Source organism: Canis lupus, chromosome 6, assembly GCF_048164855.1.
Source record: "Canis lupus baileyi chromosome 6, mCanLup2.hap1, whole genome shotgun sequence".
In the NCBI taxonomy this organism is placed as follows: Eukaryota; Metazoa; Chordata; class Mammalia; order Carnivora; family Canidae; genus Canis; species Canis lupus.
The window spans coordinates 28,722,535-28,748,004 of NC_132843.1; the positions used below are offsets into that span (position 1 = coordinate 28,722,535).

The 25,470-nt window shown below is 50.8% G+C and overlaps 1 protein-coding gene across 50 annotated transcripts in view; it reads right to left on the reverse strand.

The window, feature by feature from the left end:
• CELF4 (CUGBP Elav-like family member 4) overlaps positions 1-25,470 on the reverse strand; it is a 296,711-nt gene that overhangs the window by 266,934 nt on the left and 4,307 nt on the right. The gene's annotated exons all lie outside the window — the stretch shown is intronic.

A 25,470-nucleotide genomic window follows, 5' to 3' on the forward strand; every position in this document is an offset into this window, starting at 1 on the left:
TGTTGGGAAGGGTGGGGGACAAACAGGCTTCCCCAGGAAAACCGAGTGCTGCACTGGCCAGTGTGGCTGGGGGGCGAGGCCGGTATCCTCGGAAGCCCCTGGGAACAAGCTTTAGGCCCAAAGGTGGGTTGGACCCTGGACAGCTGAGAATTGTTTTTTCCCTGGAGCTTTCCTGTCTGCCCACCTTTTCTCTTAGGGAACTGGCCAAGCGACAGCTGTCTTCCTAGCCGGAGCTAGGTGTCTTAGCTGCAGAGCTACACGGGGCACCTGTGTGGTACGTGGGCCTTCCCTATACATCTTTGCCTAATTTGAGTGTCACAATATCCACGCGAGGTAAGTGAGGCAGGGGCTGCCGTTTGCATGTGCAGAGGCTGACACGGAGCCAGAGAGGTTGTCATCCCCTGAGAATGTGGCATGAGTTCGTCAGTGGTGGAGACGGGACTGAAGGTCCTCACCCCTGGCCTGGCAAGTCTGATGCATTCTGCCCCGCTCCCTTGTACTCCCACATGACCTGCAGACATGCGCCTCTGCCTCCCAAAGCCACAGTCTCACGTAGACTGCCATTCCCCGCATGTCTCACATGCGCGTGCACTCAAAGGTCCACAGGCCTGGAGATAGACGAGGATGATGACACCTTCCGGCTGCCATGAGCTGTGTGCTGCCGGGGAAAGGACCCCCACCTTGCCAGGGTGCACCAGCTGACGGACTTCACAAGATTCACACACGCAGAGCCGGGGACAGACATGACCTGATGTGGCACCATGCCGCTTGGTCGTTGCTGGCCCGGTCTCACAGCGGGACTGACTGGCACAGCCGGGCACCCATCCTCAACCTGGTGTTCCTGACACCCTTCTGGCCACTCTGTGTTCCTGGCTGCCCCATCTCTTTCTCTCTTGTATATCCCTTCCCTCCATTCCTTGCTCGCCTCCCCTGTCATCTCTTGCTCTATTACCACCTTGATCATTAGGGTCATCTGAGTCTCCAAATTGTCACCTCCCAAAACAGATGTATGCTGGTTCTCAGAGTGAGGAGCAAAACTGAATTTGGACCCACATCCTTTAGAGTTTGGGACAGGTCCCCCAGGCTGAATTGAAGCAGACCTATGTACACTCTGAAGACCTGGGCTGCTCAGCTGGGAACAGGGCTCCTATTCAAGAGAAGGAGTCCCTGGGAAGTCCTTGCAGGGGGTGGTGGGGGTGTCTTCTGCAAAAGGGGGATCCAAGTTCTGTGAGTGGCCTTTATCATTAAGGCGGGAAGGCTGGTTCCCAGTCAGTTCTATGTAAAAGGACATGGCTTTTCTGTCACACGTCTGCTAAAGGACATGAAAATTGCCGGTCTTTGGGGACCGTTCCAGGCTGCTCTCTCCACCTTGACTCCACATGCCTGTACTGACAGGAATCTTTCTATCTCATTGGTTGTCTGTGGGGGATTGAGGATGAACCTCAGAGGCAGGGACAGATGGAGGATCCCCCCCCACCCCGACTTCTCCAACTGGGAACAACAGAACACACACCATTTTATGTCACAACTAGGCTCAGGCCCATCATGGAAGAACTCTCGTTTGCTCAACCCCAGGTACCACCTTTACTGATGGGTCTGGTTCTGCAAGGGCCATGAGACTTCTGTCCCCCAAGCGTGCCCCTGTGAGCCCCATGTCCACGTGGCAGCTGCTCAGGTGGCTCTCCCATCTGGTGTCCCATAATTGCCTCACCCCATGCAGGTGTGTGAGTGTGCATGTGTCTATGTCCTGTGCCCAGTGGGCCTCAGGCTCTGAATCCAGAATCGGGGGGCAGCCACTCTCTGGCTGAAGCTGTGCAGTGCTCCTGGTGCCCTCTGCTGGCCACATCTGAAAACACAGGCGGCCTCTAGCCCGCGCCTGGGTGGGACCTTCCGGCGGTTTTCAGGACAGAGGACAGAGCTGGCTGAGGGGAGGTGGCGATTGTCCCTGCACCTCCGACGACGGCCCCACTCCCTGCACCATACGCATAGGGATGTGGTGCCTTCTCCTCATCTCCCCATGGTGGAAGGACCTCAGGCCTGGTTCTGGTCTTTGCTAGCTGTGTGGCCCTGGGCAAGCTCCCAGCCTCTCTGGACCTCCTCTTGTTCTTACTCATCCTTCAGAGGCCACGTCAAGAACTAGCTCCTACGCATAATCTTTCCTCCACAGTCCCCCCTACCCACTGTGGCACGTCCACCTCACCTTCTGCAGCCCAGCCGGGGCCTTGGGCCTCTTCCTCAGGCTCTCTACCCCTTGAGGCCAGAGACTCTCACATCTTTTTTCTTTTTGAATCATGTCCGGCACCCACGGTGCTGTCTTTACACCGAACAGGCACTCAACAAATACCTGTTGAAATGTTTCGGTGGACGAGAAATTCCCTCTGGTGCCTCCACGGCTCGGATTCTTTTTCATTCTAATTGTCGCTTGTGGGTTGGTCTCAGCTCCCAAGTGGGACTTTAGACCCTGGAGGGCAAGGTGTGGAGGAACAGCTGTGCTGCTGCTTTACAGGAACCCAGAAAGTGGTTCTGGCTAGCGTGACTGTCTCTCCACCAACCAGTACATTTTTAGGGCAAAACAGGAAGATGAAGTCTGTGAAGACCATGCCGGGGGCCCAACTGCTTCTCCGTTTCTCCCCCTCCTCCTGTGTGTGCACCTCCCCTCATCAGCACCCCATCTCTGCCCCGCAGAGTCTCTTGCCCTTGAGCTCTGCACTGGGGCTGCCCCTCCCCTGCAGCTGGGCACCAGCTCATCCCAGCCCCTACACTCCAGGCGATCCTCCCGTCTTATCCGAGTTCTCCGCACACTCCCCTACGTGACTCTTCTCCCAGGCTCCCCCAGCACAGCAAACGCTGCCTCCTGAAAACGACAGTAACAGCTAAGGGTTATTAATAGCTCACAATGTGCCAGGAGCCACGCTGAGAGCTTTGCACGTATTATCTCATGGAATGCTCCTAACAACTCTCTGCTGCGGCTCTATTATTATCCCTATTTTATAAAGAGGAAGCTGAGGTACAGAGAAGTTAAGCCACTGGCCTAAGGTCACACAGCTAGACAGTGGGAGAGTCACCATTTGAACCCAGGCAGTTTGATTCCAGAGCCTGTGGTTCCTGACATTTGCCTTCAGGCCGTGGGATGTCCGACGGGTGGAAAGGGACTAGGTACCTCTCGGACAGACGGACAGAAATGCTCATGCACAGACTGGGTGCCAAACCTAGGCGAACACCCCAGGGCAGCCCACCCCTGCCCACGTCGTGTTTCCACATGCATGCTCGTGTTAGTATGTGTGTGCACGATGCTCTCAGGGCCTTACTTGTCTGTTGATATTTCAGAGCAGCGCTAACAGAACTTTCTGCAAGGAAGCAAATGTTCTATGTCTGAGCCTACACAGTAGCCACTACTTACTTGTGGCTAATGACACTTGAAACACGGCTTTGAGAGTGAGGAACTGAATTTTTAATCACATTTAAATGAAATTGATTTCAATGTACATATAAACAGCCACACACGGCTGTGGGCCGTCCAGCGGGCGGCCTTATGGGATGGTTGTGGGGATGCGGGGAGGCGGCTTGGCCACGGGGGCAGTGCAGCTGGCACGTCAAAGCCCTCAGCAGCAGACCCATTGTTGCTGTCCCTGTACCCTCAGTGACAGGGCGAGTGCATTTCTGTGTGTCCTCTCCACATCGTTATCTGTCCTGCCCTCCAGCTGCCCACCACTCTGTGGGGACCTTTTGAAGACCACCCTCCTGACAGTGGCTCTGACCCAAGCGTAGTCATGATGGTGTCAAGGAAGGACGGTTTGGCTCTAGGTCTCCCAGGAGAGTAGTTTGGGTGTTGCAGGTCATCTTGGGACCTTGGGGACACCTTCTGCCCACAGGTTCCCTTGCCCCAGCCCAGCCTCCCAGAGCCTCCCAGGTGCTTGGGTGAATCATTTCAGCTGCAATTTGTAAGTAAAACATCAGCTTATTTCATTGTGTGTTGCTTTTATAATTTTTTTTTTAACTTTAAAAGAGGGGGAAAAGGGCCAGCAGCCTGCCTCAGGCATTTGGTGGTGGCTCTGGGGGCCCGAACAGAAGTCCCTGCAGAGTGCTTCTCTTCTGGGGCTTCAGAGAACCCAGCCGGCAGGGTCGGGGGATAGGGGCGGTAGACCAGGGGCAAGAGGCCACAAGGACACCGGTGATGGGGCAGGCAGGGCGGGAGGCCTCAGCCACCGCAGAGCAGGGAGGAGGGAGCTGGGCGACCTACATCTCCGCTGTGAATCTGGCTGACTCACCCCTGGACAGTTCCCGCTCTCCCTCCTGGGCGGAATGCAACCTTGGCATCCTGGGAAAGAGATGCTGCAAGAAAGGGCAGGGCAGTGGCCCAGGCAAAAGCCAGAGGGATCGGGACTGCAGCACGAGGGATTTAGGTAGGAGCATGGGAAGGAGAGACCTGAGCTAAGCTTGGCGGGGGTGGGGGCAGGGATTGGGGAGGGGAGGGCTCCTTAGATCTGGTCTCAGGCTTCCTGCATGCCTGACCTCTTAGTGTGTCTCGCACAATGTGTGACCCCACTGATGTTCAGACCACACTGGAGAACAGTGATCACGTCTATGGAGTCCTGTTTAATTTGTTCTAATATAAATGACTTTAAATACCATGAAACACGGATGCCTCTTACATTTATACCTCCAGCCCACATCTTTGCTCAGCTCCAGGCTCACACCTCTGACCTGCCTTCTAAATGTCTCCACGTGTACCTCTAACCCATTCTCAGCACAACCCTGCCAGAATTTTGATCTCCGGTTCCTAAAACGCATTCCTTCCCAGTAAATGGCACCATTCACCACCGAGAGGCTCAGAGCTTCCTGGGTTCCCCTCTTTCTTTCACTCCACATCCAATCCATCAATGAGTCCTGGGACCTTGTTTTCCTGCACCTCCTCTGGGCATCCTAATCCACATGCACATCATCTCTCCCCTGGCTGCCTACCTCCACCTCTGCTCTCCATAGCAGCTGGTTCTACACAAAAGAAGGATCTTTGCAGAATGTGCATAACAGCATGTTGCTTCCAGTTCTTTTGCTACACTGAGAATGTAATACAGACCCCCTCTTGACCTGCCAAGCCTGGCATGGCCCACACCCCACCTCCTCCCACCTTTCTCCCCCCATCACCCCCAAAATGCTCCTGTCACACAGGGCTTTCTCCTATCCCTTGAACACATGAAACCTCTTCCTGCCCCAGGACATTTGTACTTGCTGCTCCCTCTGCCCAAAGATCTCTCTCCCTCCATCTCTGCTTGTTGTTTGGATGTCAGCTTCACCTTAGTTTCTGAGGGAGACCTCTCCGTTGTTGCACAGGATAGGGCAGCCCCAGTCACTCAATGCCTCACCAGTAGTAAGCTTGAACCCTCAGCACAGCACTTACTCGCAGGGTTTTAATTTTGATTTTAAATTTATCATCCAACGTCTCCTCAGGAAAATGTAAGCTGATGACAGCCAGGAGTTTACCTGCCTTGGTCACTGCTGTGTCTCCGGCAGCTAGACTTGTGCCTGGCACAGAGCAGGTGATCGATAACTATTTGTGAATGAATGAATTATTTAATCCTGATTATGTTTGTCTGAGAATGCTTTTTGCCTGGGGTGGAAGTGTAAGCTCATGAATGTGTTTCCTGGACTGGCTCTTGTGTACGAATTGCAAGACTAATTAAACTCATACATATTTGTGGAAATGCAAATATAATTTTATTTACCAATGACTGTAATAAAGGTAAATGCTCCTTACTTAAACAAACAATTCACTTTGGGAATAGAGCTGTAAACAGAAAAAATAAATAAACACTCGTTATTGAGTGCTTACTGTGTATCCACTGAACTTCAGGAGCTGGCTGCCCTGACCTTCCATCACAGAGCTCACACACACACACGGAGACTTCCTCAGCCCCGGAGAGGGGACTCAACCACAACTGGCCCCGAGCTCAATCAAGCATATGACCCTCGGGGGCACTGCTTGGCGTCCTGGCCCTGCCACTGCCTCAGTGTGTGACCTGGGGAGTTTCTTAAACTCTCTGTTTCCTTGTCTGCAGGATAGAGATAGAAATCCAACCTCCTCCCGGGGAGCTGGGAGTGTTAAATGAGATAGCACCTGAGAATGCTTGCTATCATGTTGAGCACATGGTAAATGATAAAGGCACGTTAGGCATTCTTCTCTTGTTATTATGATTATTACTATTATACAAGCCTATTCTAGGTGTTTCTACATGTTCTCATTTAATTACTACAATAACCCATGGAGTTGGGGCTGTTATTCCTGATTTATAGGCTGAGAGCTCAGAGCTCCGGGACTGAGATGCTCATGGTCATTATACAGCTCTCAAGGATTAAGCCTCAAGGCTGCAAACTCCAGACCCAGTGCTCTCCACATGGTACCGCCATGGCGTCGTCTTGTTCTTGGAGAGAACCCGAGCCACTGCATGCTGACTATCACACCCCATTTCCATTTTGACCCATGGCCAAACCCCAGTCACAGACTCTCCAATCCCTACTTGGTCTCACCATTTCCAGTTACCTTCAACCCCTATTATGGTCTCTGAGCAACCCCTCAAATCCTCCCACGCTTGCCCCCACCCTCCAAGAGTCCCTAATTCTTGTCCAGCTTGGACCCTACATCCAGCACTAATTTCCCATCACGTGGTGCTAGATTGTGAAATGAGAAGCCTTGTTAGAGGTGCTTAGTCTCTCTCATCTCCATTCTCAGGTGAAAAAATGGAGATCCAGAGGAGCCCAGTGACTTACTCCAGGGGGCACCTGGTTAGAACCCCAATCTCCACCTCCTTCTGAATCCCAGCCACAACCTGCCCCACCTCCCCAGAAGCAGGCATCTCCCTGGTCACCACAGGAGCAATGAGGGCACCTGAGGGCATCCCAAGTCAGGCTGCTGGTGGTGGGTCAGGGTAGGCTGTGTTTTAATTATGCTTCAGGCATCGGTTTTCCCAGAGCCAGCCTCTGGAGCCTGCTAGCTTCCTTAGGCAGGGGGCTGTGGATCTTCCTTCCATGCCTCGCACACCATGCAGCCCAGCACTGGCTGCACTGTAGGTGAGCAATAGCTCAGGCTCTGTTGCAGGGGCCTCCTGGGTGGACCTGCCCGCCAGACCTAAGGAAAGTGGAATGTTACCATGACATTCACAGTAGTCATCTTTGAGAGGTGGGAATGGGGTGCCTTTCTCTTCTTGCTACCTTCCCATCTTGTGTATGTTTTCTATGATGAGTATTGCTCACAGTGGAAAATGTTTATACTAAACTTAATATTAAAAAGGCAACTGGTTTTCCTGGGGCCAGAGTAAGCCTCCCTCCAGGGAAGTGAAGGAAGCTACCAGAGATCTGTGCCTGAGATGGGCTCAATTGAGGCCCGTGGGGAAGTCTGCTGGGCATGCAGTGTCATCACCACGTCTTGCCTTGGGGAGCTCACAGGCTAAGGAGAGGCCAGCCAGATGGGCACTAGCAGCCTGGGCAGCACTGAGGTTCTGGGGCCCTGGGGTGGGAGATTCAGGCTCGAGGGGCCTCAGAGACCGAAGAAGGAGGCTGCAGCTGTCACAAGCTTCCTGGAGGAGACTCGTTGTAGTCTCTGCAGAGGAGAAGGCCTTGGTTTGGGGGAAGGAGAAGGGAATGGAGTGGATGGGGTGGGAGGAGAGCTGCCTGAGTACAGGAGCCAGGGTGGAGCTGATGTCCCAGGGTGGGAGGCACAGAGGCAAGAGCAGGAAGGCCGGAGGTGTCTGGGTTGGGAGCCCTTTGGACTTCTTTTCCTTTTTCATGTGTTACACAGCTACCGTTTGCTGTATGCTTACCATGGTGCAGGTGCTGTGCCAAATCTTGTGCCTAGATCACTGCATTTCATGCTCAAAATAAATCTATTTTGGCAGTTTTTATATTCTCATTTGCTAGACAAAGCAAGTGAGGCTGGCCCAGGAAGCAAGGTGATTTGACCCAGGTCTCCCAACTGGTCAGTGGGACCACTGGGGCTCGACCACAGCACTGCCTGTCTCAGAGCCCCTGTGCCGCCTCCAGAGTTCCTGGCTCCCACTGAAGATGGTCTGGGAAGGCCCAGGAATCTATGTGAGGTGCTGAGCAGGTGGGACCATAATAGCTTGAACCAGGTATGTATCAGTGTGTGCTTGTACGGGTGCATCTGCGTGTATCTGTGTGTGTATCGGCATTCACTGTGTGTGTGTGTGTGTGTGTGTGTGTGTATGTATCTGCATGCAGTGTGCATGTATGTGCACCAGTACATGAGGGTAGATGTAGGAGAGCAGGATCGGGGCCCTCTTCCTTCAGGTGGGGACATAGCCATTCTGGCAGTTATGACTACAGCCTAAGGAAGGGGTTCTATGGTGCAAGCACATGGTCCTGGCAGCGTGGGAGGTCATGCCCCTGGGGAAGAAGGGGCCACAAGGTGGGGCACAGGAAGGTACAGGATGCTGGGAGGGTGTCCAGCTTTGAGGCAGGAGGACGCCCCAGCATTCTGACAGCCTGAGCTGGGTGCTGACCATGGGGCCAGGGAGCCTGCATGAGGCGGCTCTGAGTACCATGCACCGGCATGCACAGAGATCCCTGAGCTGTTCTCCAACTGCAGCGGCCTTGGGAATGAGTGACCTGTATTCAGGGAATCCCAAGGCTTGGGAGAGAGGCAAGGATCTTTGTTTCCCACCAGATTCTCGGAGGATTCTGATACAGCAGACCTGGTAAAGGCCACGGAGGCTCGGGGTCTGGCCTCACCTAAGCGCGTGGTGTGCCTCCAAGCTGAGTGCTGCAGACTTTCAGGCAAAGCACAGATGACAAGCCTGGGTTTGAGCCAGAGCCATACACTTAGGGGTTGGTGTAGGGGGGTCCCTTCAGATGAGTGAAGGAGGTAACTGTGTCCGAGATCCCACTATGGGAAGCAAGGAGAACTGGCCTTCTTCCCACACATGGCCTGGAGCAAAGTGAGTTCATACATGGGCGAGGATCAGGGAGGCCCTGCTCTTTATGTCTGCACCCCAGGAGCTGGATCAGCCCCCAAATAGCCCAGAGATGAGGCAAAGGTACAGGTTGCCTGTAGTAGATGTGTGGGCTAGACTCAGGGACTCTGTGCGTCTGAACAGAGAGACAGACAGATCCAAGAGGGCAGAGATGCATTTAGCCAGAAAGCATTTCTCTGGAGCCCCACCCTGGCCCTCCTTTGCACTGTCCTTCCCTCAGGACACATTGCTTCCAAGCGCTGCCTCTGGCCTTGCTGGTCAGGTCTGAGCGCCATCTGCTCCCACCCAGATGGAGGCGGTGGGGAGGGCCAGCTCTCCTTCTCAGATCTGCTGCACCCCCAGCTCCCTCTCCCTGTCTCTGTCTCTCTCTCTCTGTTTCTGTCTGTGTGTGTCTCTCTCTCACACACACATATACACCTACACATGGCCCTGCACTTGCAATTGTCTCCGAGGGCAGCTGGGTGCTCAGGGCTACCTTCCGGGGAGCCCAGAAACCCCAACCGCCTCTTCTTCCGGTGTCCCAGGGGAATCTGTGGGCAGAATGTGAGAAAATGCCACAGATGGCCCAGCCGTGCATCCAGGAAAGCAGCGAGGTCTCTGGGGGACACGGTCTCACTTAGTGTCCCACTCAATTGACTGCCCACAACCACACGTGTGCAGAACCCTTCCTCCCTGCAGATCTTTCCCACACTCCTCCTGCACACCCCGGCCAGAGCCCCTCAGAAAGACCCCCCTCCTCACACACTGACAGAGAATGGCAGGAGTGCCCACCCAAGCAGTTGGACTCCTCTTTTCTGCTGTTTTTTACATGCATTTGGTAGAAACTCTGATCACAGATACACACAATCTGTCATTTAAGAAGTGGCCCACCCAAACCTGTCACAGCCCACATATGCTTGCATACGCTCAGCACATATGAGCACATACATGCACACATGTCTTTGCCTGTGGTTCACCGTCTGGACCTGCAGCATGCTCACAGCAGGGTGGTGTGTGTGCATCTGCATACACACACAACACCACACATGCATGTGCGCATGCACACACGCACACACGCACACACGCACTGTTCACACAGCAGCTGCAATGAAGGCTGCAGATGATTCTGGAGCTCTGCTAAGACTCAGAGCTTTAGGATGGGGGCAAGGGTGCTCCTCACATGAGATACCCTTGGTCTGAAAGAAAGGGTGGGGCTCACCTGGAAAGCAAATCCCAGGATGAGCAAGTTTTGCAGCCTGGGCAGTACAGTGAGACAGCCCTATCTGCATCCTCCCTTCTCTTTCCAGAACCAGGGCAGAACACATAGCTCTCCTACACCCGACACATACAGACGAACCACAGGACACCAGTACACACACACACACACACACACACGACACCAGTACACACACACACACACACACACACACACACAAGAAACTCACAAGACAGAGCCTAATGCAAAACACAAGGGGACAACATGTAACCACACAGCATGCCTCTAAAGGACACACCACGTGTCAGAAGTGTAAGCCACACCATAGTCATTGACAGCCCTCTCTCCGCCACAGTCCCCAGAGCTGCCCACAAAGCTTCAGCCCTCACAGCCTGTTGGGACTGTAGGTACACCAGGGAGAGGGCAGGACGCGTGTGCCACATGCAGTGGTAACGCAAAACCAACCCAGCACGCATGGCTCAAGTCTGCATGTGGCAAAGTGGGCCTGCCCCTCGTCTGCTCATCCTTTCAGTGGTGAAAATTTAGTGAACTCATTCCCAGATCCTCAGGATTTTATTCCAAAGAAAAGAAAACCATAGGTTTCCCATCCTCTGATGAGCTCCCTGCAATTGCTCACCTTTTTCTGTGAGTGTGTGTGTGTGCTCTTAGTACAGCTGAACAGGGCCACTTTCTCTGCCAAGCCTCAGCCAAGGGCAGTCCCGTGGATGACAGGAGCCCTGCAGGCTGGGAGCAGGCTTGGGTGGACACCAGAGGACGTGGTGTGCAGACATCAGCCCTCGCTCTGAGCCTCAAAGTGAGGCAGCCTGTGTGCCAGCCTCCAGGTCAGACTGGCTGTAAACCTGCAACTCTCCTCCTGGTTCTCCTTTCCTTTCCCTGAGGCACCTCTTCTGCTCGCAGGCCTGGCCTTACCTACGTGAGACCTGGCCATGGCCAATGTGTTGGACTTGGGTGGCCCTTGGAAGGCCCGCCCCAAATTTCTCCACAACCTGCCTTTGGTCATGGTCAGAAGAGCAGAAATTTGGCTGGGATCGTGTGAGTTGACGCAGAAGGGATATTGCAGACGGCATTCTCAGCAAACACCTTCTGTTTATTTGTTGATTTCTAATGAGAATTTAGCCTTGGCCTTTATGGGGTTCCTAGGCCACACAGGTGTGAGTGAGAGGACTTCTGGCCTCTGTAGGGCTGAAAGGTGAGTTGAGGGGCCCACCGTGCCCCTTCCCTGCCTCCGAGCTGGACCCTGTCCCTCCTTTCTCCAAACCAGCTGGTTTTACTTCTACTAGACTTTTGTGGCTAAATTATGTCTATGGTTAGTTAAGCCTTATTACGGACTGGTGTGTGAGTGTGTGGGCCTACGCTTACAGGTATACCTCTGTGTGCATATGTGTGTGTATGTTTCTATGTGTATGTGTCTGTGAAATCCGTGCAGGTATTGGTATTAGCTATATTTTTGAGAGCATGTGTACTTGTGTATAAGTACAGGTATCACTCTGAATGTCCATATTTGAGTGTGTTCCGACATGTGTATTTAGTTGTGAGTGTGTCTATATGTGTGTGTAGATGTGTGTCTGTATGAGGGTGTGTCAGTTATCTCTGGCATGTCTGTATATGTGCATGAGTGTGTCTGTGTTCAGATCCATAGAGGACAGTGGAAAGCTTTAAGAAACCTTAACCTGGGGATGCCTGGGTGGCTCAGCGATTGAACATCTGCCTTTGGCTCAGGGTGTGATCCCAGGGTCTGGGATCGAGTCCCACATCGGGCTCCCTGTGAGGAGCCTGCTTCTCCCTCTGCCTATGTCTCTGCCTCTCTCTCTCTGTGTCTCTCATGAATAAATAAATAAAATAAAAAAGAAACATTAGCCTATAATGTCACATGGCTTCAGTTTCCCCATCTGTAAAAGGAAGGAGATGCAAGAGATGATCTTTATTTACATCTGTAAAGGGAGCTGCAATCATGGAAATGTGGTGGGCTTGAAAACATGACAAATTCAGGAGCCGATTCTGTCTCTGCGTTTCCCTAGCACGTAACCTGGGTCGAGTTACTGCCCTCAGAGCTTCCATTCCCTTGGCATTCAAAGGGGCACACTGACATCTCTGTCGCAGTTTTGTCACAAGGATTTGATGAGATAAAATAAGCGAGAGCCCTGTGTGTGTGTGTCATGTAGTAGGTGCTCGGTCAATACTCCCTCCCATCCATCCTTGAGCCCTGATGTCATCCTGTCGTCCTATTTCCAAGACAGCAGGACTGTCAGAGCTTCCTGTGGTCTGATGGGGGTGCTGGCACGTAGCACATGACAATGACCCCAGAGATTTCAACTTTTTCACCACATTTTTCCTCATCTCAGCTCATTCCATCCACATGATGACCCTAAGAGGTGGGATGAGCAGGTGTCATTGCAGTGATTTAAGAGAGGAGGAAGCTGAGACTCTGAGTGAGGCAGTAGAGCAGGGCAGAGATGCAGGTGTCCAACTCCTGGGTGCAGTGCATCTGTGGGGCACCAGCCACCTCTGTAGCCGGCAGTGTCCAGAGCACTAAACACCACCTGCTTCCAGGCCCCTGTGAGGATTGAGGCCTTTCTTGAACTGTCAGGCCCAAATTAGAGGAGCCTGCCCACTACTCCTAGGTGCATGCACACCATCTTCTGAATAGAGCCGTGGTATCAGCCCTTTGCACGGAAATTGCAAGTCTGACTTTGTGAAGGGTGGCTGGTCATTCCCAGAGCCAGCTCTGACCTGCCTGCGAGAAGCAGATTTCTCTTCCCACAGAAAGTTAATAGAGTGGACACCCAAAGCCAGATTCCTGAGCATTATCACCCACCTTACCTACAAGATTTGACTCTAAGTGATGTTTGCTGGTTTCCGAAATCAAGATCACCTTAGAGCAGCATGGCCTGGCTCCTAGGAGAGTTGGGGAGAAGATGGTCTCATGCTACTGAATGGAGTCTCAAGGAGATGTCTCAGAACGGGGGTACCCTCAGTTTCCATTTAGCTTTGGGCAGGTTTGTGGGGGAAGAGCCCCAAACTAATCATTTATTTTATTTAAGATTTTAATTTATTTATTCATGAGAGACACAAGAGAGAGAGGCAGAGACACAGGCAGAGGGAGAAGCAGGCTCCTTGCAGGTTGCTCAATGCAGGACTCGATCCCAGGATCCCAGGATCCCAGGATTATGCCTTGAGCCGAAGGCAGATGCTCAACCGCTGAGCCACCCAGGTGTCCCAACAAATCATTTCTTAAATTATGCTTGCCTTTTGGCCAAGTGCTGCCCAGCAGGCCAGGCCTCAGGAACTTGCCTCGCTGGTCTGCAGCCAGGCCTCTACCCCCTTTGGTTTGCCTCTGCCCCCTTCCCTGGCTTGCCAGCACTGGTTCTGAGCCTAAATTGCTCTGCGGTATCCTGGTAGGATTTGACCAGATTGTAACTTTCCTTCGTGATCCCTTTTCCATTTTTCTTTATAAAAAAGGTATCAACTATATCTGGTTACAATAGGAATAAAAAGTGGTAATATAAAAGAAAACACTTTACAGATTAAAATACTATATAAATGGAAGACATACTGTAATATAAATGAAATACATAATTTAGCATCCATAATACAGTACGTAATATGCATGGTTTGACTTTAAATTGCCCCAACACCTTAGTGCCTAGTACACAGGTGCAGTGTAACATACGACTTAATTTGGTATATGTGTTTTATAGCATGTACCATGATCCATAGGATTACATAATATCTTATGACATATCATATTGCTAGCACAGAGGAAAGTAGGATCAGAATTAGTTGACATTAGGCTATTTCGGCAATCGAAACACCAGCCCCAGATTTGTAATTTGAACCGCTAAAGCTGGGAGGGAGAAACTGAAAAAAAGGAAGGGGGAAGAAATCTCCAGGCACCAGCAATGGGGCTGGGGGTCCTCGGGAAGGCAGGAACTCCGGGGATGAGGAAGGGAGTAGCAGGGAGAGGGATCTCTCTGGAAGGGGTGGAAGAGTCACACTCGGCAGTGATTGTTCCCACTATTTATGAAGCCAGATGAGGAGCTATAGGGCTTGCGGTGGCCCCCGTGTCTGCTGATTAGCTGGAGATTATATTGATGATGTAATAAAAATTCACTTTGTCTATTAAGTTTCACCAGAACAATCAGGAGAGATTAGATAAAAATCAGAGGAAATGAATAACAGAAGGGAGGAGGAAAGCCATGAGCCTCACTCCCTGCCATGGACCCCGTCTGTCTCCCTTTTTCCTGCTTCCAATGGGGCATGAATGAAGATGCCTCTGCCGCAGCACCCGGGCAAAGCTAGCTAGAAATGTCCTCGAGCCGGGCTGCTGTCAGGGAGAGCCTCACGCTCAGACATGACACTGGTTTAAGTTTACGGACCATGTTTAATATTTGATTAGACCTTTGGCAAGGCAGCCTCCTGCTAGGGGATGAGCAGGGTGATCAACCCTTCAGCTGCTTGGGTCCCCGTGGCCCTGCAATTCTGCGTCCCTGGCGATGCAGTTTTAGGTCAGGCAGGCCCATGCGCCTACGAGTGGCCAGGGGTCTTCCAGCCTCACAGTGACTCCCTCTAGCCTGGCCTGTGCCCAGATCCCTCCCTTAGAGATATTTCTTATGGTTACAGCCCAGGCTCTAAAAGGTCCCTGTACGAGGCACATGTCACCAGAGATGGTAACACATTAATGTCCATTAGCCGCCAGGGACACATCTGCCCGGTTTGATTTGTCAGATCAACAGGGGGCAGGAGTTTGAAAGGATAGGAAAAGGAGGTCACTTGGGGTCGGGGGGGCCAATGTCCCAGGGAAGCAGGGAGGCCTGGGAGCACTGGGGCTTGGGGTATGTGGCCTGGGGTTAGCAGGGGTGGGGGAGAATGGAGGAGGCTCCCGCAGCACGCCAGGAGCAGCGTTGTGTGGTTACACAGCTCCATCACCAAGTCTGGTTCTATTCTCCCTCTGAAACTTCCCTGGGATCAGGAAGCTGCCGGGAGGTGAAAGGCCTATAAGGAGAGAGTTGGCCTCCCCTAAAAAGTCCTGTTTGGGGGCCCAAAGGTCACCTCATTATTCGTGCTTCTCTGGGCTGGGTTTCTCTCCCAGCAATGGAGAAGCACCCTAATCGCTTACCTGCAGTAAATGGGCCACCCAGGAGCCCTGGCAACCTTGCTCACACTGGGAGCAGTTCTTCCTGGGATCTACCAAGATGCCTGCAACTGAAAGATCATTGTCACCCCAGGAAATCCCTGGCTTCATCCCCACTGCCTGGCTGCCTCCAGTTGTCCCAGCGCTGGGGGTGAGCACAGAGGAAGGGTGGAAGGTGTGGGAAGATTTTAACCTCCGTAATCTCATAGTTTATCTCTGGGACATTCAGCTGAGTGAGCCTGGGGGGACAATCTGGATGCCTGCCTTGGTCACAGGGAATCTGGCCACAGGTTTAAATACTCCATGAGCAATTTCTCAGCCCAAGTGGGCTGCACTTGGGACAACTGAAGGACACTGCAGCCTGGACGCAGGTGAGGCCAGCCCTTGCAGGTCCCATGTGTGTCCCTAACTTCCTGAGACAGAACTGTAACCTCTTCATCTATTCCTGACCCCTACTACTTCTCCCTCAGCCAGACCAGTGGGGGGTCTCCATTTATTCAAAGTGAGAAAGTCCTTTGTCCACACCCTGAGAATGAGACCTCACTGCAGAGGGACAGAAACAAAATGTAATGACGAAATGAAACAAAGCAGCGGGGCCCAGCCTCCCTGCTCTGTCTTGGTCCTGTGCACCAGCCTTGGCTCCTGCCCCCTCACTGCCTGGGTGCCCAGGGCCAAGCTCCCCAGGGCAGGAGGCCTGTACCCCTGTCTGATTACGTCTTTCGGGGGAGATCCTTCATTCCCCATACGGAGCATATGCACTGCGTACTTTTATATTTGTGGGTTTGCTGCCCTCTGTCACATCCAGTTATTTGGCGGTAGTGAGGGTGGGTCCCCCGCATCCAAGGAGAGAGCTCGACTTCCAGACGCCCTGAGTTGCCTCCTGAGGGAGGCTTCTATCTGTCCCGTGGGACCCAGGGCTTCCTAGTGGGGTACACGGCCTGTCTCCCCCGCCAGATTGGGATGCCTTAAATAAATGCTCTCCACTTTGCAGAAGCCTCCTCTGCCTCATGGGAGGATGTGTAGGGGTGTCGCAGAGGCCAAATGCAGTTGGGTAAGTGACACCCCTGCTCTTGCCCCAGCTAGCTTCCCGGACCCTCTCCTCCCTGCTATGTGGCCCCTGCTGTGGGCCAGGCTTTGAAGCATCAGCTCAGCTGAGATAGTTCAGAACATTCAGAGTTAATGAATGCTTCGCAGAGAAACTTGAGAAACTTGGGAGAAATAAACCGAGGCCTTAGTGACGGTGCGAGGGACATACAAGGGGTCTCACTCCAAAGGGACCAGGAGTGTAGTAGCTACCCCTTGGCTACTACTCCTTGAGTGTGGCCTGGGGCCCTGCTCCTGCATGCTCCCCTCCCCCTCTGCTGTCTGTCATTGCCACCCTGTCTGCCAAGTGCCCATTCATTGAAGCCTAAAGGCACACTCTTCCTGCGCTGAGACACTGCCTGTAATTTGTACTCCCCTCCTCTCTCTAGGGACGCACTCAGCTTCCCTGTCCTGGGCCTCACCCTTTCCTCCTCACTCCAGTGGATTTTCAAACTTGTTCAACACAATGACAACAGCATCAACCCTAAAATAAAATGGACTCTAAAATAAATGTAACAGTTTAGGGGGACTTGGATGGTTCAGTCATCCAACCTGTGATTTCGGCTCCGGTCTTGATCTCACGGGTTCGGAAATACAGCCCTGCCTTGGGCTCTGCGCTCAGCAGGGAGTATGCTTGAAAAGTCTCTCCCTCTGCCCCTCCCCCCACTCTCTCTCTAAAATAAACAAATCTGTAAAAAAATAAAATAAATCTAACAGTTTACTTATTGAAATAATTAAGATGAGCGTAAAGAAGGTCTTATTTTTCAACAAAAAGATGTTTTAAAATTGGGAAAAAAAAATGAGGTGTGGCCATAAGCTAGTGCCTCTGTACTATTTTGTACCTCTCTCATTCTCATGGCCAAAGTGACTAAGGTCCCTGCCTTCATCGGCCCTGGGTGGCCTGTGTGCCAATCGACCTCTAGTTGATTGGTCGTCTACCCAGATCTGTTTTGTCAGGCACAGGGTTGGGTGTGCGTGCGTGTGTGTGTGTGTGTGTGTGTGTGTCCTGTGGGGGGCATTTGCAAGAGTTGAGGGATATAGCAATTTGGATTTGGACTCATTACACATCCTGAGTATGGGAAAGATTCTGGTGCCCAACATACGGAATTAAGAATAAAACCCATACTGAACTAATTATTCATTTTGGAAATGCAACAACTCTCATATTGCTAATGAAACTATGGTACTTTCTGGATTTTCTGATTCTCCTTTCTTGTTTTGTGTGGCTCTGTTTTGCTGCTCCCCTAGGCTCAGGCCCAGTGAGGGGCCTGGCCCAGGGTCCTGTGCTGCCCCCTGGAGCAGGGGGCTCCCATGTGTCAGAGGAGTGACCCATCGTCACCCTGAAAGGTGTATAAAGAGGGGCGAGGGAGAAGTCTGCTCTGTGGCTCCTGCAGGGTGATCTGACAGTGACAGGAGCAGTGCCTTCCTCGTCAGGGGCCCCTCGCTCCAGAGCAGGAAATTCTCCCTCTCACCGTCAGATGGCAGGCGACCGCTGGTGGAGAGGGGAGCATTTCTGCACGCACAGTAGGTAGGGGAAGGGTCTAAGGGAGAGGCCTGGCTTCTGGGCTCTTGGCTGTTTTGCTAGAATTCCTTAGATCCAGGTCTGGGGCCCGGAGGGGAGGTGGCACTGTGGATAGAGGTCGACCTTGGCCCCAGGACCCATCCTCCCGACGTGCCCTCTGTGGCTGTGCCTAGTCTGGGCTGCTTTGGGAGCAAGTCCGGCATCTGGGAGCTGTCCGGGGCAGGGGGGTAAGTCTGGGGGCCGCACCTCTGCTAGGAAGCCTCAGCCATTAGCACTGAGGAGGCAGCACAGAGACTGGACGAGGCCCTTGGTCAGAGGGCTGGGTGTAAGCACCTGGGCGGAACTCTGAGTGTGTCTGCAGCCAGGGAAGGGGAGGCAGATCAGAGAAGGAGAGATGTGGCCTGTTGGCTGAGGCCCAAATGCTCTTTTCCATTCCAGCCATGGGCACCACTTCCTTACCCTCCTTTACAGTCATGCCGTCTCCCCTGCACTTTCAAGGTCCATCTCCTATTGTCTGTCACCAACCAACCCTGGGACCCAGTCTCTAAGGCAGGCTCCCTTCCAGCCACCTCCGCAGGCTCTGGGTACAGAGAGGAGGAATGATCCAAAGGCTTCTTGGGCTTCCCCTGCTAGCCCTGTTCCCTTTCTCCATCTCCAAGGAGCCCCCAGCCACTGAGATTCTCTCCTTCCCACTCCTCCCTTCCAGATACTGCCCCGGGCTGCCAAGGAGGTTCAGGATCATCCTGAGCTGGGGGCTCTGGCAGGCAAGGGAGTGAGGGGTCAGGGGCATGCCTGAAGGGAATTCCGAGACCTTCCCTTTCACTCCTACTCCTTGTGACAGGAGGTGAGCCGCAGTGAGCCACGGCTTTCTGAGACCCAGAATATTCCTGACCCCACCAGACTCTGAGCCCCTGGCTCTGCTGGTCCCCATAACTCAATCATGATGACATGACTGATTTGACTGAGTGCCTTTCTTCTTGGGACCTCTAAGTTGCAGAGTGCACACTGGCATCTCCCGGAGCCAATATCCCACCACGTAACTGGGGATGTTACTTCAGGTTCATGACACCCGCTTGGAGATGGCCCCCTTCACACAGAGGGGCAAGGATGCTCTCTGTACCTCATCCGGTGAGACAAAGCCAAGCCAAGTATTGATTTGACAGAAAGATATGGATATGTTGGGTGGATAATGGTTAGGGGATCCTATTTCTTTCTTTTCCTGTTCAGAGAACACCTCTCCTCTGCCTCACCCCACTGGAAAGCAGAGACCGGATGAGGGAGAGTGTTCTCATCGGTCACCCAGGGACGCCTCCATCCTCCCTGGGCTCCTTCCAGGAGTTCAAGACCATGAAGCCTCTGGGAATGAGGCCCCCCTCTCCCACCATGGCAAGCACTACCAACATCTTCACCTCTTCGTATATTCTTAGAACCAGTCAATATGATTAATTTTACATGGGTATAATTTCCTGCTGTTGCCGCGGAGCCCTCCCAGCCTCACCCATCAGCAGCGACATGATACAGTTTCTGGTTATATTGGTCAACCAAGATATTGATATTATTAATAATGGATATCTATATGCTGACCTTTGTCCACACAACTGAATCACTCTGGGCTGGCTGTCACATTTCTTTAAGAGCTATTGATAAGCCCATTACTGGAAGGGCAGGTACAGTCTTAGGTGTGTGCTTTTCACTCACCTTCAAGCATCTCCTGTGAGAATCTATCCTTGTTACATGAGTTGCTGTGGGTAGGGCAGCATGTGCAAGACAAAGTCCACACGCATGTGCTCGTGTGTTGAGTGTAGGCACATGTGCATGGACATGTGTATGTGAGTATGCATGTGAGTGTGTGTATGAACGTGTATGTGTGTGTGAGTCTGTCTTGAGCACTGGCCCTTTTAGAGCTGATCAAATAGTCAATTAGAGCATTATAGGGAGGTAGCAGAATCAGAGAGTTCCTACAAATACACTGTGATGTAGTGTTTGATCTTTGGATGCCTCTTGTCTCCTAGGACTTGCGCAGGAGGCTTGGCTTTATAAGGATATTATTAGGTTGATGCCTCGTTCTCTCAATATACCTGCCAGGCAAGAGGCAATACTCACTGGAAGCAATCTGGCCAGAACCACAGGCTTGACTTTGGGGGCATGCTGCTTCCAGCCTCAGTCTTTTTATCTGTGTGGTGGCAGCAATGGATTGGGCTCCACTTTCTTAAGGGCAAAGGGAGGAGTTTGACTCAGCTCGGCTTCTCAACCTTCTACATTGAAACTCCTGATTAGAGGAATGCTTGACACACTTGGTGATTTATTGCATGCTGGGGGGTGTGGCCCGTTACCTATTAGAAGGGTTCTGTGGTAGAATGCACGCTTTGGGTGCTCATGTGTGTCATGACAGGCACACGGATCTCATTGCTATGTCTCTCTGTGATTGCTGTTCTTCCTACCTGCAAGGACAGTAGTGTCAGAGACAGTGCCTCTATCAAGTCAGGCTACAGTGATCTCTTCCTGTTTGGACCCAGACACGCTCACTTGTCAGGGGAGCCCCTCACTTGCCCCTGTAAAGGGAAGCCGGCTAGCTAGAAAAATCTTTTGGATCCTCAGACATAGTGTATGAATAAACCAGACATGGATTAATTAGGTGTGACTGCATCATTAAATTAGAATAATGAACAAACAGCCACGTATGGCATTCAAATTTGCCTAGAACGACTCCAAGGGTTGCTTTCAAGTAAGTCACCTGTCAGTTTGTAGGTTCTGGGGACTCTGGAGAGTGAGGTTCCCGTCCTATCTTGAGAAGTGAATTCTTTAGGCACCACCTACCCCAGGCAAGGACAATCCTTCAATTGGCACCAGATTCCACAACCGAATCCAAACAATGGCTTGGTTCGATACAGCATCATCTATGCACGCTTCAGCTGCGAGCATTTCTCAGAGTGAAATACGACAGGAGCACAGGTGCTCAAGAGACAGGAGGGAGAAGTTAAGAGGTGTGAGCAGCGGATGTGAAATGCATCGATCCTATAATATTTATGTGGATGGTGCACATTGTCGCTTGTGCACGCGCGTACACACACACACACACACACACACACAGAGCTTTTGCGTTTCTGTGAATTCTTTTTTCTTCTATTGACACTCCCCTACTTTGGCCAGAGGGACTTGGAAGTGAACCTAGTATCAGTTGTATAATTTTAGAAATAGCTACAGAATGTCAGTCCCCTGCCCTCTGCGGATGACACCCCTCAAAATCCCTGTCCTAGGACAGGCAGGCTGTACAGCAGGAACCATTTATCTTTAACAAAGAGGAAGAAGCCAACAGCTAAGAGGGAAGAAAATGGGAAAGAAATTCACTTGTCTCACTGGAGAGCCGGGGGATAGCCTAATGCACGGGGGGCTTTGTTAGTAAGATCTGTTAAGTATCTAGAAACCTTTGATCTGGAGCCGCTTTTAACAAAGGTGATAATTAATTAAAGCAGAGTGTATTGCAATAAAGTAACATTGCGGTCAGTTTATGCGCTGTCCAGAGCCGGCCTTCGGAAGTCTCTGTCAATTAAACTCTTGTTGGAGCCCAGCTCATTATCAATTTTTTTTCCCCGAGCTTTGATCAATATTTTTGGCTGTTCTATCCTCACAGAACCAGAACTACGTCTGTCTCCATGAGGGCACCCATTTATTTACATCTTGCAGATGGCCACGTAGGATTTGTTCCTGAGCTGAGCTGCTGGGAATCGCTCTGTTTGAGAGCGTCGGTCAGCTCATGCTGGAGGGGAGATACAAGGGAGGATAAGAGAAACCAAACATGGAGCAAGTAGAAGGGGAGAAGGCCTGTGAGCATGTGGTTCCCCAAAACATCCCCTTCTACTTCCAAAGGGACTTGGGAAGGAGGATAGTGACTGGGGCTGCCCACTGGCTTCCTAGTTGGTTCCTATGCACAAGGTTGAGGCTCAGGCTCTACACTCATCCAGGGGCCACTGGGACCAGGAGAAAAGGAGACAAGGAAGCCCTTAGGGCAAGCACAATAACTCTGGAAATTCCTCATCATTTCTACCCTTATCATTGTCTTTCCGTCCTGGCATTTCTAACCGCATCCTACGTTGCCAAGTGGAACACGGATTTTTTTCCCTTACAGCCTCACTTTGTGATTCTTGAGGGTGTTTTAATGGCAAGGAAGAGAAGGAAAAGGGGGAGATGAAGGCTGAAGATAATAGGGTTACAACTAAATTGGGGGCTCTATTCCCCTGCCATAGGCTATTTGTCTAGGATTAGTTGCTTTTTGTGAATTTAAAAAAGCAAAGATAGAGAGTCTGTAAATTTAAAAGGGCAAAAGTAGAGGGGATGAATGTGCTTCTCTTGCTGTGGAGAGACCAAAATGAGGGCATCCTGGTTCCTGCCACCCGTTCCTTGCATGGGGGGGAAAATGCAGCTCTCTGCTTGGTGGAGCTAGCTTGACTTGGTCAAGTCCTGTGTGTGTGTGTGTGTGTGTGTGTGTGTGTGTGTAAACACTACAAGAGGAAAATAGGGCTGGGGTGCCAAGGGGCAGCGGGTGAGGTAGGAAATGCAGTGGATGGAGAGAATTATCTCTGCAGAGAGCCGGGTTCTATGGCTGGCCACTCAGCTTCCAGATAGAAGGTCATTTCTAAAATGACTCAAAAGGTGAGCAGAAGCAAGCAAGCATCTGAAGGGTGATGATGATGAGTGGGGGGAGATTGAACCCTCTTTTAAACCTGGATTTTGGGTGGATATCGGGCAGCTCCAAAAGAGCACACCTCCACCCTGGAACTTCTATCATTGACAAATCCAAGCTGTGAGTTCTGAGGTGGAGCACGGACATAATCACAAGGACAGCGGCGTCCTCCCCACATTCTCTCCTTTTCTCCATCAACCATCTCCCTGATCATGCATACCGCCTCACAAGATGAAACTACCCCTAACATCATTCCAGTGCCATTTGCATTTATCATCTCTTCCCTGGACTCACAAACACACATATACGTACACCCATATAAACGGAAGTTCACACACACATGCTTACACCAACACCCACACAGGCTGCGGCATCTTTTCTCTCCCAACCCTCCAGGACCTGCAGACACACACAGATTTTCACACCCTCTAGCGCTTCTTTCTGCATGTCACATGGGATTTCCCTTCCAAGTTCAGAAACGCTGCGTTTCAGCTACTGTCAACCAGCACTTCCAGCTTCCGGCAGGCATTTGGGTCCTACAACTTTCAGTTTCCCTTTTACTCTGCCTATGATTTTGGGCCTCATTTTCTGTACATTTCCCTCTCCTCTGCAGCGTACATACTCCAAGTCCCCTTCAAAGAGATCTTTCCTGGGTCCATTTGGAAACAGACCACCTCCTGATGATGTGTGACCTGTGTAGTGTTTCCCCCAAAACCATCTGGGGCAAGTGAGACCAGCTCTTTTCTCAGATAAGGACGTGGTGTCTTGGCTATCTTCTTAGGCATCATTTGGAAGCCCCTCTCCCATCCTGGTATATAAATTATAATAATGAGGATGATCATGCTAATGATCGTGAGAGTGATGGCCATGCTCAAGTCCCTGGAGTGTGTGGCGCCATTGCTGGGCATCAAGAGTGCCCCTGGAAACCAGCTCTTTGAAAAGTATTCTGACAACTTCACAATATGCCTGCATTATGGGGCGCATATCTATGGCAAACATTTTTGTAATTGTGTTCCTTTGGGGTTTTTTCCTAAGCTGTGACTTTATTCAAGAAAAGCCTTTCTTTTTGTTTTATTTTGTTTTGCGTTTGAGAAGCCACAAACATCCAGCCAACTGAAGCAGGTGGAGAGAGTGAAAATATGCCAAGGGGGTTCTTTCAACCCAATCTAGAATTCCCATTAAAGCTGAGGGGGAAAAGAGTGTTAACATCTCCCTGTTGAATTGCAGTGAAATCTAGGCCAGCCCTGGTTCCCATATGTGTGGGATGCGCTTAGTCATGCTTGCACATGGATGCATATACGTGCACATGTGCATATTAATTTATCTATGTGTTGATTCGGAGGGAGTCTCTTTAAAAGATAAATGAAATTACGTACAAGCAGCAAATAACCACCATTCTCTTCAATAAATCAATTATTTCCTAATAATTTTTTGTTGTTGTTGCTCCTAAATAGAATACTTAGAAACATCTGGGATTCGGAGGTTTTTTTAATGGGGGATGCTGCTTTAGTTTACATTGGTTTTGCAACAATTACTATTGCTTATTTTCTTCAGTGAAACTTGTTTTTTTAAATGTTATTCTTACCTCATTTTTCATATCTCTTTTCTCACAAGGCAAATCTTTCTTTTTAAAAACTGTAGGTGTGTGCCCTGGCTTTCTACCAGTGTCTTTCCCTGGACAGCCTGAATTTTTATTTTTCAAAGTAATTTTTAAAAAAAGTTCATCTTAATTGAACTGATGCCCATGCTGATAATTCTAGCTTCACTGTCTCTTAGACTCATTTGAAAACAGAAATCAGATAGAGCCTCACTGGCTTCAATTCACCTATCTAAGGAAAAAAAACAAAAAAAACAAAAAACAAACAAGGAGCCCTTTTGGCTAAAGTCAAGCAGTGGAAACTCGAGGTTCTGAGAATTGCTACATCTTAAATGAAAATGTGAGACACAATTTCATGAAGATGGTCAAGAAACACCAAAACAACCATAACACTTGCCACTTCCCTTTCTCCCAGCTGCACCCCAAATTAAGGGGCTTCAGGCACTTCTTACTCAGGTACCATTGAAATGAGAGGTTGTGTATCTGGTGATGAGTATATTTTAAAATTATATACTCTTCGGAGCTCAACCCACAGAAGGTTATATTACTCTGTCTCCACCCTCCCTGTGGATATAGTGTGGAAGTATAAAGGGTGAAGTCCCTGCAGCTGTGGCTTCTGGGTTGGGAGCACCTTGGGGCTGCCAGGAGACTAGATTTTCCTCCATGCAGTGGGGAAAAAAATCTCAATGCAGAGTGGTTACCCAGGCACAGATCTGTTCAGACTGGTTAACACGAAGGACTGTGATATGGGCTTGGCTGTTTAGATTAAAATGCATCGCAGGCTCCGGGAACAAGCACACATCAGTAGTAAAGGCTGTTTAAACCTTTGGGGACAGCCCTATGTTTAGATTACATTAATTCATAAATATTATACTAAATACCACTTAAATTGGACTTAAATGACTTCAAAGATAATGCATTATAATATGGCTATCCAGAGAGCACTAGTCTTTATGTCTTCCAGTAACTCAGTCTTTGCTGCCTCCTATCCTGCTAGACAAGACCAAAGTTATGAATGGATTGCTGGCTTGTTCATGTGTGATCCACCGACTGTGTATGTGTGTGTGTGTGTTAGCAGGCATGGGTATGCGTGTGTATGTATTTTCAGTCACTGCTTCTGTTTGTTCTCCAGGAAATAAAAAGAGGAAAAGAGAAATAAATGTAAAGTGAGAGAAGGAAAGGATTAGACTAGTGGGTGACCTCTTTCTTTCCCCAAGGGAGAAAAATTCTATAAGAAGGGGCAAAATTGGTCCTCA